Here is a 12,259-nt window from a genome sequence, read left to right as displayed (position 1 = left end):
TCTCTGTACTCATTTTGATGTTGAAATTTATTAATGTTAAAAATGAATAAAGAGATATTCGAAACGTTCAAAATGCTACCTATATACTTCTGTATGGGATTTGATATTCTTACTACGTCTTATTTCTCTGTAATTTAAACAGTTTTCAAATTGTAGTTACGTTAGTCAAACTGCCTTACACGGATGCAGTATGCTGCTTGTGAACAAAAAATTAGGCAAAAAACGCCCAAAAACGATAATGTAACCATTCCAAAAAGTAGTCATTTTCAAGATGCTGCGACCTGTAAAAATGTAAAGCTTATTTCAATGTATTTAAAATGGTTTTAAAACTTGACCCTATAGTTAAATCGTCTTACACGCATGGTCGTATGCCGAATGCTTTTTTTTGAATAGTAAATGAAGCCTAAAAACCGCCAAAAAAGGGTAAAGTAACCTTTCCAAATTAGCCTTTCGAGGGGCCGAATTTGTTTTTTAAATAAAACAGTTTCAAAAAACTCAAAAAAATGGCAATGTAACCTTCAAAAAATAGCCCTTTCAAAAATTAAAATAACTTCAAACCCTATAAACAAGAACAATTTAAAAAAAATATGAGGTAAAGTACTCAACTTGTTAAAGGTTGAAAAATCTCAATTTAACAAATTTATATTTACTTCTATCACAAAAAAGTATTTGAGCAGCCTTGGTCTTCTTAAAATATTCACAAAATAATTCATCTACTATCTGTACAAAAATTTTGTAATCAGCAATTTCCTTCCAACACACGAGCAAATCACATGTAAATAGTAAAAATGTACATTTTACGTTAGCTCAGAGTTACGCAACGAACGTAACGCAAAACAACATTTTACCGGTAATTAATATTTTACGTTTGTTTTTTAATTTTTAGCAAGTCCCTGTATAAATGTTTCAATCGCACTGTGAGTAAACTGAAATTAAAACACATACATTAATATCAGTGTTGGTTGTAAGAATATGGGTATTCTTACTGCGTCTAATTACAACCTCCAACCATTATGCTCCAATATTGACATTCCGGTGCGCATCGTCAAATTTTGTTCAGATTCTTTTAAAGTGAGTACTATGCTATGTTTTAGTATTCATAGAAATCCACGGAATTGAGATATGCGTCTTTCACTAAAGCACAGCCCGAGATTTTGTTCTGTGCGGAAATAGTTTTTCACAACATTTGTGGCCCACAGCACATTTTCTGCAACCGGTAAAATGACGCGTCACTTGATTGTGAGTTCTAGATTTTTCTTAATAGAAAATCTTATTTGACTGTCTTTTAATTAGTTTTTAAATATAAACGACGTTAATTGAACCGCATTACACGGATGCCGAATGCTTTTTTGTTTAAAAAAATACGCCAAAAAAGGTAAAGTATATATAAAAAAAGTAAAGTATATAACCATTCTAAAGTACCCTTTTCAAGGTGCCGAATTCTATTTGAATAAAAAAAAAAAATTTAAATTTGAATAAAAAATTATGCCTGAAAAATGCCAAAAACAGAATGCAACCTTTTGAAAATCAGCCCTTTAAAGATGATGCGAAATGTAAAAAGAGGCGCGTCACTTGCAGCTGAAATAGGCTGCAAAGTGCTTTAGGTAATTGTGGGTTCTATAGTGAAAAGCTTATTTCTCCATCTTTTAAATAGTTTTCAGGTGGATGTGACGCCTTACACAGATGCCGAGTGCTGTTTTTGAATGAAATCTAGACTTTCCAAAGCAGCTTTTTCAAAGCAAGGTGCTTCAACCTGTTAAAAACAACAGGCGCGTCACTTTTCGCATTAAATTCAAACCTAGAGTGGCGCTTCTGATTTTGTCAGCACCGACGCACCTGGACTGTAAAGCGATTAAGCTGCAACGATCCGCCTCCTAAGTGTCTTGATTAATTTGGTTTGGTCCGGTTCCGACGCCGCCTTCCCAGCTCGCTTTTAATTCGTTCGCCTACAATCGGGAAAATGGGGTCGATTAATTAAATAACGCGCCCGGAGACCGTTCGAATGTGTCCTGCGCATTGAGCCTTATACACCTTGAAAGGCCGTAATTTGTAATGCGACCCGCGTTCGCTCGCCTTTGTAATGCATTACGTCAACATTTCGCTGCTGCTGCCATTTCTGTGAGCTGCTTTAGGTTGGGGTACTACACTATGCACGGATTTGTAATGTAGCTTGATATAATGAATTGCAAAGCGAAATGAATTTATATATTAGTTCTACGTTAAATAAACAACTTTTTACCTCTCAAATGGGCGATTTTAGATAATATGTAGGCACACTATGCATGTATCTGTAATGCATTATGTCAACATTTCGCTGCTGCCATTTCTGTAAGCTGCTTCAGGTTGGGGTACTACACTATGCACGGATTTGTAATGTTAGCTTGATATAATGAATTGCAAAGCTAAATGGATACATTTATTAGCTCTGCGTTAAATATACAATCTCTGTGGTAAATGTACATCCCAAATTGGGCGATTTTAGATAATATGTATAGGCACACTATGCACGGATCTGTAATGCATTAGGTCAAAATTTTGCTGCTGCCATTTCTGTGTGCTCCTATAAGCTGCTATAAGACTCGATTTAAAGCCAATTTTGATTAATTTGCTATTTTTTCTGTCAAAAATGTGACAAAGACTCTTATCATGCTAAATATTTCAACAGGATGGCTGAAAACTTTCCGGCAGAGATAGGGAAAAGTGTTGTTGTACATAATCAGATAAAATCGGTATTTAGACTATATAATAATGAATTGCAAAGTCAAATAAATTTATATATTAGCTGTGCATTAAATAGACAACTCTTTTTAGAGTTTAGATAATATTTAGGTACACTATGCACGGATCTGTAGTGTAGCGTGAAAATGAATGTCAAAGTCCAAAAGGTCGACTAGATCGACATCATCCTGATAAAGACGTTTATATACGAACTTGTATCATCATCAGTCAATGTTTATACTGGCGTCCGAATTTAACTCACCTCCTAAGTTCGATTTTTGCAAATCGCCTTTGTCTAATGGTGGGGTATCGGTTGCCTTGCATTTTTGTAATTGGTTATACTTGTCATTTTTATTCAATACCCGATGCTTTAAACATAATTGTATCACTTTCCTATCCAATACTAATAGTCTAATGGTTGTGTCTGCTGTCTTGCTTTTTTGTTTATTTGTAATAGGGATGTCCGACACTACATTTTAATTCTATACCTTTAAAAACAATGTATAAAAATCCCATCCGACATTTTACTGTTCCCAAATAAACAAATTACATTAAATTTAAAGGTTAGATTTTTGTTCTCAATGTAAGCATTTTTTTGCTTTCTACGGGTTTTCAAAAGAATCGTTAACCTACTATGTTGAAAGAACTTACCTTTCAATGTAGAATTTGCTGCGTTTGGTGGCAAATTATTGCTGCAATTCCTGTAATAATTGAGTATCGTTACCGATACAACCCTTGTATAAGACGAGTATCGATACTCTCACATGGTATCGGCTCCGATCCGATATTATCGGACTTGTAGCACACAACGGTGCTATGGTTGTTTCTCGACTTGCTCCCCGCTTAGCCTGCTTAGCTCAGGACCGGAGGTGTTGAGTTCAAACCTCACTACAGGCTAGTTGTTTTTCTAGCCTACCCTGCTTGCATCATTGATCGACAGATTCGGTGAGTCTGCGATGGCTTTTGGTGTAATAATGATACGTAAGCCGTGATCGTTGGTCAAAAAGCAGCTTCCGAGGGGCTAGATCACAGTTGTTGGACACATATGTGTGTGTATCTTTCATTCAATGATATGCTACTGTAAATCTCCTTCAATATGAAGTTGCTTGTTCTAACAGAACATAGCAAGCATTGGTTCATAGTTGTTTCTCGACTTGCTCCTCTTTGAGCCTGTGTAGCTCAGTTAGTCGAGCGGCGGCCCCTGCATGGCCGGAGGTCGTGAGTTCGAACCTTACCGCAGGCTAGTTTTAGATTCGGTTGATCTGTCAAAAGCTTCCGGTGTACTAATGATTCGTACACCGCAATCGTTGGTAAAAAGCGACTTTGAAAGGTCTAGATCAGTTGTTGAACATGAATATGCGTGTATATTTCCCTTGGTAAAATAAGGTCACATCTCCGAAAAACATTACACGAAATTTAAGCCTAGAGTCCATTACGTAATTTATTCGCTTTCTGCTTCTAAGTGGCCCTGACGTATTGGTTTGTTAGCGCGCCAAGAAACCACTAAACGCGAGCACTTTACTCTATGGTTTGCCACGCACTACGTAATCATGTCACGCTGTTTACGAACGCTATACGCGGCCATTTTTGATGCTCAAAGGTCGTTGTTTTACATGTGTTACGCATGTTGTAGTTGCTTGAACGAGGTAACCACATTTTCTAGGACGAACCTGTTTTTTTGGTTAGTTTTATTAATGTGATTTAACTTTGCGAAACGTTTCCGTGTCAAAACGTGTGGGTTTCAACTTCGTTTGCTGCCAATATTTATGTGTATAACACTCGGAATTGTTTTGTTAGTTACTTAAGAATACAGTAACCGGTTAGCTTAATATATACTGATGACCTATAGGACAAAGCCCTTACAATACATTTAAATTTTTGATTGACATTTTGTAAATTTAAAATAAAATGATTGAAATTTTGTAAATTTGAGATAAATTGAATATAATTTTCTAAATTTTAGATATATTGATTATAATTTTCTAAATTTTAGATAAATTGATTGTAACTTTAATATTTTTTTAATATACATGTATTCTCTGCCATAATACTGTTAATTTCGGTCAAATCGTGCTTTAACTTCCAAGTATAAGTTTTTGATGTTTATTGTTACAATTGCTTGCAATAATAACAAACTTTCTTCACAGGATTTTAGGTTATTCGCGTAAATCTTGTAAAATTTTTTGAATTCTAAAATTGGGAAGACACTCCAGCTCGGATTCGACGCACAGCAGGTGAGAAAGTTGAAAATATTCTTCAATTTTTTTAATTAAGTTTTAAATGAGCATAATGGTTAGAGGTTGTAGGATATGACGTAGTAAGAATATCAAAGCCGAAAGGTAGCACTGTGCATAGTACCTTATCACAATTCAGAAAATCAAAAAAGACTTATTCGAAACGTTTAAAAAGAAACCTACTTCTGTATGGGCTTTGATATTTTACTAGGTGTTATTACGTTTTGTCGCATAATAACAACAATGGATCAATTTCTTTCTGTCAAAGCATCACCTTGGAAAAGCGTAGGATTACGTGTAATGTCAAAACTCCAAAATGTTTTAGCTTTTCAACTTTAAAAAAGCACGGAAACACATAGCGAAAATATATTTCTATATTATATATGCGCCATCGTCAGCATATCTTCTTCAAAAAATGCTAACATTCAATCTTAACAGTCGGAAAATTTGTGCACCAAGGTTTCGGCGTAACGACCAACTTGCATTTTTCTAGAGAATCCTCTTTAAAACGCCGGAAAAAGAAGAAGAGTAGAAAACGATCTCGCTCCCCGAGTCCCGAGCGATCTAGACGCCATACGCACTTCAAATCGCGCAAGTAAGTCTGCTGGTTGCACCACACTCAAAAATAATATATGTTTGAAAATATTATACCCACAATATTTCAGGGGGGTCGCAATTAACAATTTTGAGGGGCAATCCAAATTCGCGAGTAATCATAAAATAGGTTTTTGCTTTATGAACTCAATGTTCTACCAAGTATATTTTTCGTTTCTTTTTTAACATTATAAAGACCGTTTATATGTTAACTGCGGAAAACAAAGAAAAAAATAAAATGTGCTAAAAAGTTTGTAAAATGTGCAAAAATTTGGAAATGTAAAATGATATTTTCTCAATTCAGGGAAAACATGGTTTATATGTTATTTATAACTGTGGGAAAAAAGTAAAAGAAACTAGACGGGGGTGCGGTTGTTGTATATTTTGTCAGGGGGTATATTTTCAGGGCTTAGTGTTTATTTTCAATTTTTACTTTATTTATTTTATTTTTTTTTTTTTTAATATTTTGTATTGTGTACTTTATATTATATATTTTGTTTTTTTATTTTCCTTAACTTGTTTCTGCAAGCAAAAACAGATATGGGCCGAAAACTTCCCCACTTAACTTATGCCTTTGATGCGAAAGGGGTTCAAATATGGCGTAGATTTTGGGGAATGATCGAAACATATATTTGATAAATAGAATTTACGTAGATAATGCGTATGGCCATTTTATTACATTTTGACCAGCTTACGTGTTTGAAAAGCAAATATTATCATTCTCCTAAAGACTAAAAATGGTTTAACGTCTATGGTTTGCTATACTTTTGCAAACTTTTACTCGGTAATTTTTTTACCATGGCTTGGGCCGAGCAATCACTGTTAAAACAGGACTTTAATCTGTAGTTTCAAACAATATAAAAAACACTATTATGTGCCTAATACGCAAACTATTAAATCGAAAGTTTTGCTAGATGTTTAGGCCTGATGTTGGTAGTATGCTGGTTGGAGCAAGATGCACGACAGGTGCTAACAGAGAGGCGTAGACTGCCTCAAGATTTCGCATTTAAATGCCGAGGTAAATACACCCTATTGACACTTAATTATTAGGCGAAGATTATCGCGAAGTAATTGGCCGCATTGAAAGCAAGCATTATAAATGAGTCGCCGATATTCTGCTTTGAACATCTCTACTCGCAATGCTTCCCTGCGTTAATTGTACGGTGGGTGAAACTTTATTCACGGCCTTACCTCTTTGTGTATTACCGCGACAATACGATGAAATACGATTTGGAGAATATTGGAAAAATCGTATTTGGAGAATATTTGCTATTTGCACCTGTATAGTATGTTACTCCAATCCAACATATTTTAAGTTGTGTAGGCCTGGTGTTGATATGTTGGACCAGATTTCGCATTTAAATTTGCGGCGGTAAAATAAGTTGTTTCTTAACAGCATTAAGTAATTTTACTAAAGAGAAGCCTCGTTTTAAAATGCAAGTCGCACGAGCCCAGTTGGACGTGCAACTTCGCACAATGAAAGTCTCACGCGCGGGACAATAAAGCGCAGCAGGCGGTGAGTCGCTTCGTCACTTCACAAGCTGGACAAAGCAAGCGAATATGAACGAATTCTGTATGAAAGTTTTTCTGCTGCTAGATGGCAGTCGTTAGCTAGAAAGTGCTAAAACGCAATATTTCAGGTTTTTCCCCCCAAGCAAAGGCCCCTGGGGGTGCAGCCTCATAAACTTTTAGAAAGCACCTACATACCACTCTACGCCATGTCTGAAAATTTGAAGGTTCTACGATGTCTACTTTTTCTATAAAGCTTCGGACAAAAGACGGTCTGAAACATACCATAGGAAACCATAGGAAACCATAGGAAACCATAGGAAACCATAGGAAACCATAGGAAACCATAGGAAACCATAGGAAACCAAAAAAGAATAACGGAAAAAACAAGATATGTCCCGAAAATAAATTTTCGGCCCATATAAATATTTGCCAAAAATTTGGGAGGGATGGGTTGCCGCGACCCACGAACTTTGAATTGGGTCGCGACCCCAATTCCAAATCTCAGGGTTGCGCAACACACTCAAGACAAATTTATTTAAAAATATATATATATATGAAAAAAAATAAAATGTGCAAAAAAAAGTTGCAAAAATATTTTCAGGGAAATGTAAAATGATATTTTTTTAAGTGAGTTAAAAGATAATTTATATGTTAAATGTGGAAAAATATAAAAAAACAAAAAAAAAAATTGCAAAATAAAGTTTGCAATTTTTTATAAATAAATGCAATATGATATTTTTTTCAAGTGAGTTAAACAATGTTTATCATTTTTTTAAATTGCTTCTCTTGCCGCCGCCAGCTATTTACAGGACACTTTAGACGTGGTCAGTTTTCTGAATGACCTGTGTCTTTGAATTATTAGTTAATGTGGTCTAAGTGCGTATAGAAACACATTTTTAAAGATGGTGTCGATTTACTCGGCCCATTTGGCTTCGAGAGTCATTTTCTAAATAAATATGAAAAAAAAATTAATCAAAGAACTATAAACTGTTTAAGTCTGTCACATATTTTCTCAAAAAAATTGTTGCTTTTCAGAAAGCGATCAAGAAGCAGAGAAAGATCTCACGAACGAAGGTAAGTTTGAAAACATGTTAACTGTGGGAAACTTATATAAAAAATAATTATATATTTAGAATATGCTGCCTACTTCTCCATGTGCTTTGATATTTATTCTACCTCTAACTACAGTTTTAAGCCATTATCTTAAGATTTATTTAAAACGTTTGCAAAATGCTCCCTACTTCTGTGTGGGTTTTGATATTCTTACTACGTCTAACCACAACCTCAAGCCATTATCTTAAGACTTATTCGAAATTTTCACAAAATGCTACATACTTCTGTATGGGCTTTAATATTCATTCAAAGTCTAACTACAACATCCAGCCATTTTTTAAAGACTTATTCGAAATTTTAAAAAGATACCTACTTCTGTATGGGCTTTAATATTTATTCCACGTCTAACTAGAACCTCAATCCATTATTGTAAATTTGGGTTCAAGAAAAGTCACACTAATCACACTGCGAAAATAAAAGTAAATAAAAATTCGCAACCTTAAAAAAAAGAAAATTTGATGGTTTTCAGGAAAAAGTCCTAAAATATTTTCACAGCTCAATATTAGAAAATATTAAGTCAAAATTGACCGATACCGATATTTGGAAAGGAGCGCCATATCGTCCGATATTATCGGTAAACTAATATGCCGGTTTCGGTAAATTTTAACAGATATATTTGCCAAAATTGGAAATATAAAAATATTAGATGACTTTTCCATAAAAACAAACAAATTTTCTTTTTTTCCATAGCCATTTTTCTTTTCTTTTTTCTCCAACCTATTTTTTCAATTTTTCTCAGGTCCAAGAAGAAGTCACGTGACCGCTCTCCTAGTCCAATCAAACGCAAGAAACACGACACGGCTGTGCTGGGCGCTGCTACTGGGACCTTAAAGTAAGGATTTAAACAACGTAATACGGTATTGGGCTTTAAGCAGTGTTCCCTAACCCATTGGTCGCCATTTAATTTGGTCATTTAGTAGTCGAGAAAAACGTATAGCATGAACTCAAGCACAATTATTCTGCATTTTTTTATTTATTAGCTTTTATTTATCATTATTATTATTACGCTAAAACAACAAAATAAGACGGACGAGAATAAAAATAAGCACCTATCAAGAAGCGACAGATTGGGCCAATAGCCAGTCCGCTTAACTTTATGAATTTCGAGAATTTTAGAATTTAAAGCACAGATATACTCAGAGTTTGTTCTGCACTGTTTTTCTTTATTGGATAAACGTTCATTTTGACCGCTAGCGGTAATTCTAGTGTTAAACAGGGTCACCGACTGTTTATCCATGTAGGCCTAATAAAAGCCTTGGTAAACGATTTATTTTTAATGAAAAAAAATATAGATTGAACTTAAAGTAAGGACTTTAACAACGTAAAGCGACACTTCACTATAATTAAATCAGTGTTTCTCAACCGTTTGATTTTGGTTGGGTCGCCGACTGCCGTATAGTTTTATCAATGTAGGCATAATTAAACCTTAGAATATATAAATTAAAATTTTAAATATATTGTTTTTGTAAATTGTTTTTTTTTTATATATTTTTTTTTCTGGAAAAAATAAAATTATTAAACAAATACGCTTTGGACCTAGATTATATTTAGACCCCATGGCTGGCATTACTTAAATTTAAGAAATTTGTTTTTTAATTTGAGAAAATTTCGAAAGCAACAGGAAAACATGACTTATTTTAAAATAATGGGAGTTTTTTCAAAAATTTAAAGAAATCGCGAAAACACGCCCCATATAAATTAAATTCGCGAAATTATTAACGTTAATGTCTTTTTTGTGAGGAAAAACCTGTCGCCTAAGCTTCGCTGTTACTTATACGCTTAATATTCGGGACGCCGCGAAGTAAGGTTAGAAAACGCTGGCGTTAGGCAAAGCAGATAACGCGTACAAGTTATTCACAAAGGTGTAGTTATTTTCCTATTATTTTTTAAATGCACGGTCTTCTCGAAGCATTAAACGTTTTATCTTACACTAGTTCTTAGACAACACACGTTTAGTAGAGAACAAGAACACGCCTTCGAACTGACGACGCCATTTTGGTTTAGAGCCCGGCGGAGCAAAGCAAAATCCGGATCCAGAAAGCATTGCAAGCTGCAGGTAGCAACAATAAAAATAGTAAAATTTTTTAGGGATTAACCGATATATTTAACGTTTTAAATGCCATCTTTTTTAGAGATAGACTTAAAATCCGAAATTTCACCGATACCGATGTTTCGGTATCGCTAAATTTTTGCCGATATTTTTGCCGATATTTTTACCGATATTTTTCTTTAAAAGTAACAACGTTTTAAATGTAATAATTTTTTCTAATATATCGATGTATCCAAATTTACCGATACTGATATTTTGGTATCGGTAAATTTGGGCCGCTGTTTTTTCCGATATTTTACTTTGAAAGTACCAACGGTTTAAATACCATATTTTTTAAAGAAATACCGATATAATTGATATTGCACGGATACCGATATTTTGGTATATTTTTATTAATTTTCATTTTTTCTAATCATTCAATTTCAAATTATACACTAAGGTTTCTCTTAGCCCTTCATGGACTCCATAAAAATAGTCTAGTTATAGACCCCAGTTTAAGAAACCCCTGTTGTAGTCTATCAAACATGGAACCCTTAGGGGTACCTACCTTCTGGACTACTTTTTATGAAACCCCTCAAACTAGTCCACGTACCTCCAAGGGGTCCACGGACCCCAGTTTATGAGCCCCTGCTTTACTGAATTGTGTTTTTGTTTTTTTGACAGCGCGCCCATTCTAAATGTCGAATTTTGACGCCTTTTGAATCTTTTTGAATCTTCAAGTCAAGACGACACAGAACGCGGAGATAAATCAGAATCAGCAAAATGTAACTTTATTTTGGGTTTACAATAGTCCGATAATTCTAATCTAATCTAAGGTCATAATACTGCAATTCCAATCTAATTTTGGAACATAATGGCTGGAGGTTGTAGTAAGACGTAATATGAATGTCAAAGCCCATAGAAGTATAGGTATAATTTTGAAAGTTTGAAAATGAATAAAGAATTATTCGAAACGTTCAAAATGACACCTACTTCTATATGGGCGTTTATATTCTTATTACGGATTTAACACTCTTACTCTTTTTTCATTCCTTTTTAACATAATCTATTTTTAAGGAGCTAAAATAACTCTCTTATGTCTTCGCTTGACAGCCGAACCTGTCGACCTGAAATACCAGTTGCCACTTACATTCTTAGTAGAATTATATTGCTATTTCTACTAAATTAATTCTAGATTAAATTTGGATTTCCAAGAGTCCGTAAATCCTAATTAAAATCTAACTTTGGATCATAATGGCTGGAGGTTGTAGTTACAGATAGTAAGAATATTACAGCCCGTACAGAAGTAGTAGCATTGTGAACGTCCCCCTGATCTACATGGACTCCCAAAATAACCGTAAATACTTTAAATAGGTGTTTTTTGACTTTCAAAAACAAAAATTAAATTAACAATTAATTAAAAAAAAGTTTTTAAACAAAAACTTAAAAAAAAATTCAACCAAATTAGGCATAATTGGATGTTGTAGTAAGACGCGGTAAGAATATTAAAGCCCATACAGAATTAGTTACTATTTCGAAAGTTTGAAAATAAATCACTTTCAACTTCAATCCAGCACCTAAAATAAATCTAAAATAAAACCGAAAACTGTACCCAAAATTGTATGTAACGTTTAAAAACAAATCACTTATTTGAATATTAAGTTCACAAACCTTAATTTTCCCCAAAAAACATTTAAAATGAAAATCGCTATGTTAGTTCGCAAAACATGTCTGAAAAGCAATATTACATTTGATATCGGATCTATTCCCATAACAAGTGCTGAACGTGTACAACCCAGTGGGTTCAGAAACGATTTTTAAGACATTTTTTTAAACGTATGAGAATCACTCGATCAAAAAACACCGAAAGAATACCAATATGTGTAGCGTTATACAATGGAATTGGGTAAACGCAAAAAAGGGATCTCACTGAAATTCCAATCTAGTTTTGGAGCATAATGGTTGGAGGTTGTAGTAAGACGTAGTAAGAATATCAAAGCCCATACAGAAGTGGGAAGCATTTTCAACCTAATCTAACTTTAAGGAGCTAAAATAACTC

Source organism: Ascidiella aspersa, chromosome 5 (assembly GCF_963924565.1).
Source record: "Ascidiella aspersa chromosome 5, kaAscAspe10.2, whole genome shotgun sequence".
Classification (NCBI taxonomy): domain Eukaryota; kingdom Metazoa; phylum Chordata; class Ascidiacea; order Phlebobranchia; family Ascidiidae; genus Ascidiella; species Ascidiella aspersa.
This window is presented reverse-complemented; position numbering follows the sequence as displayed.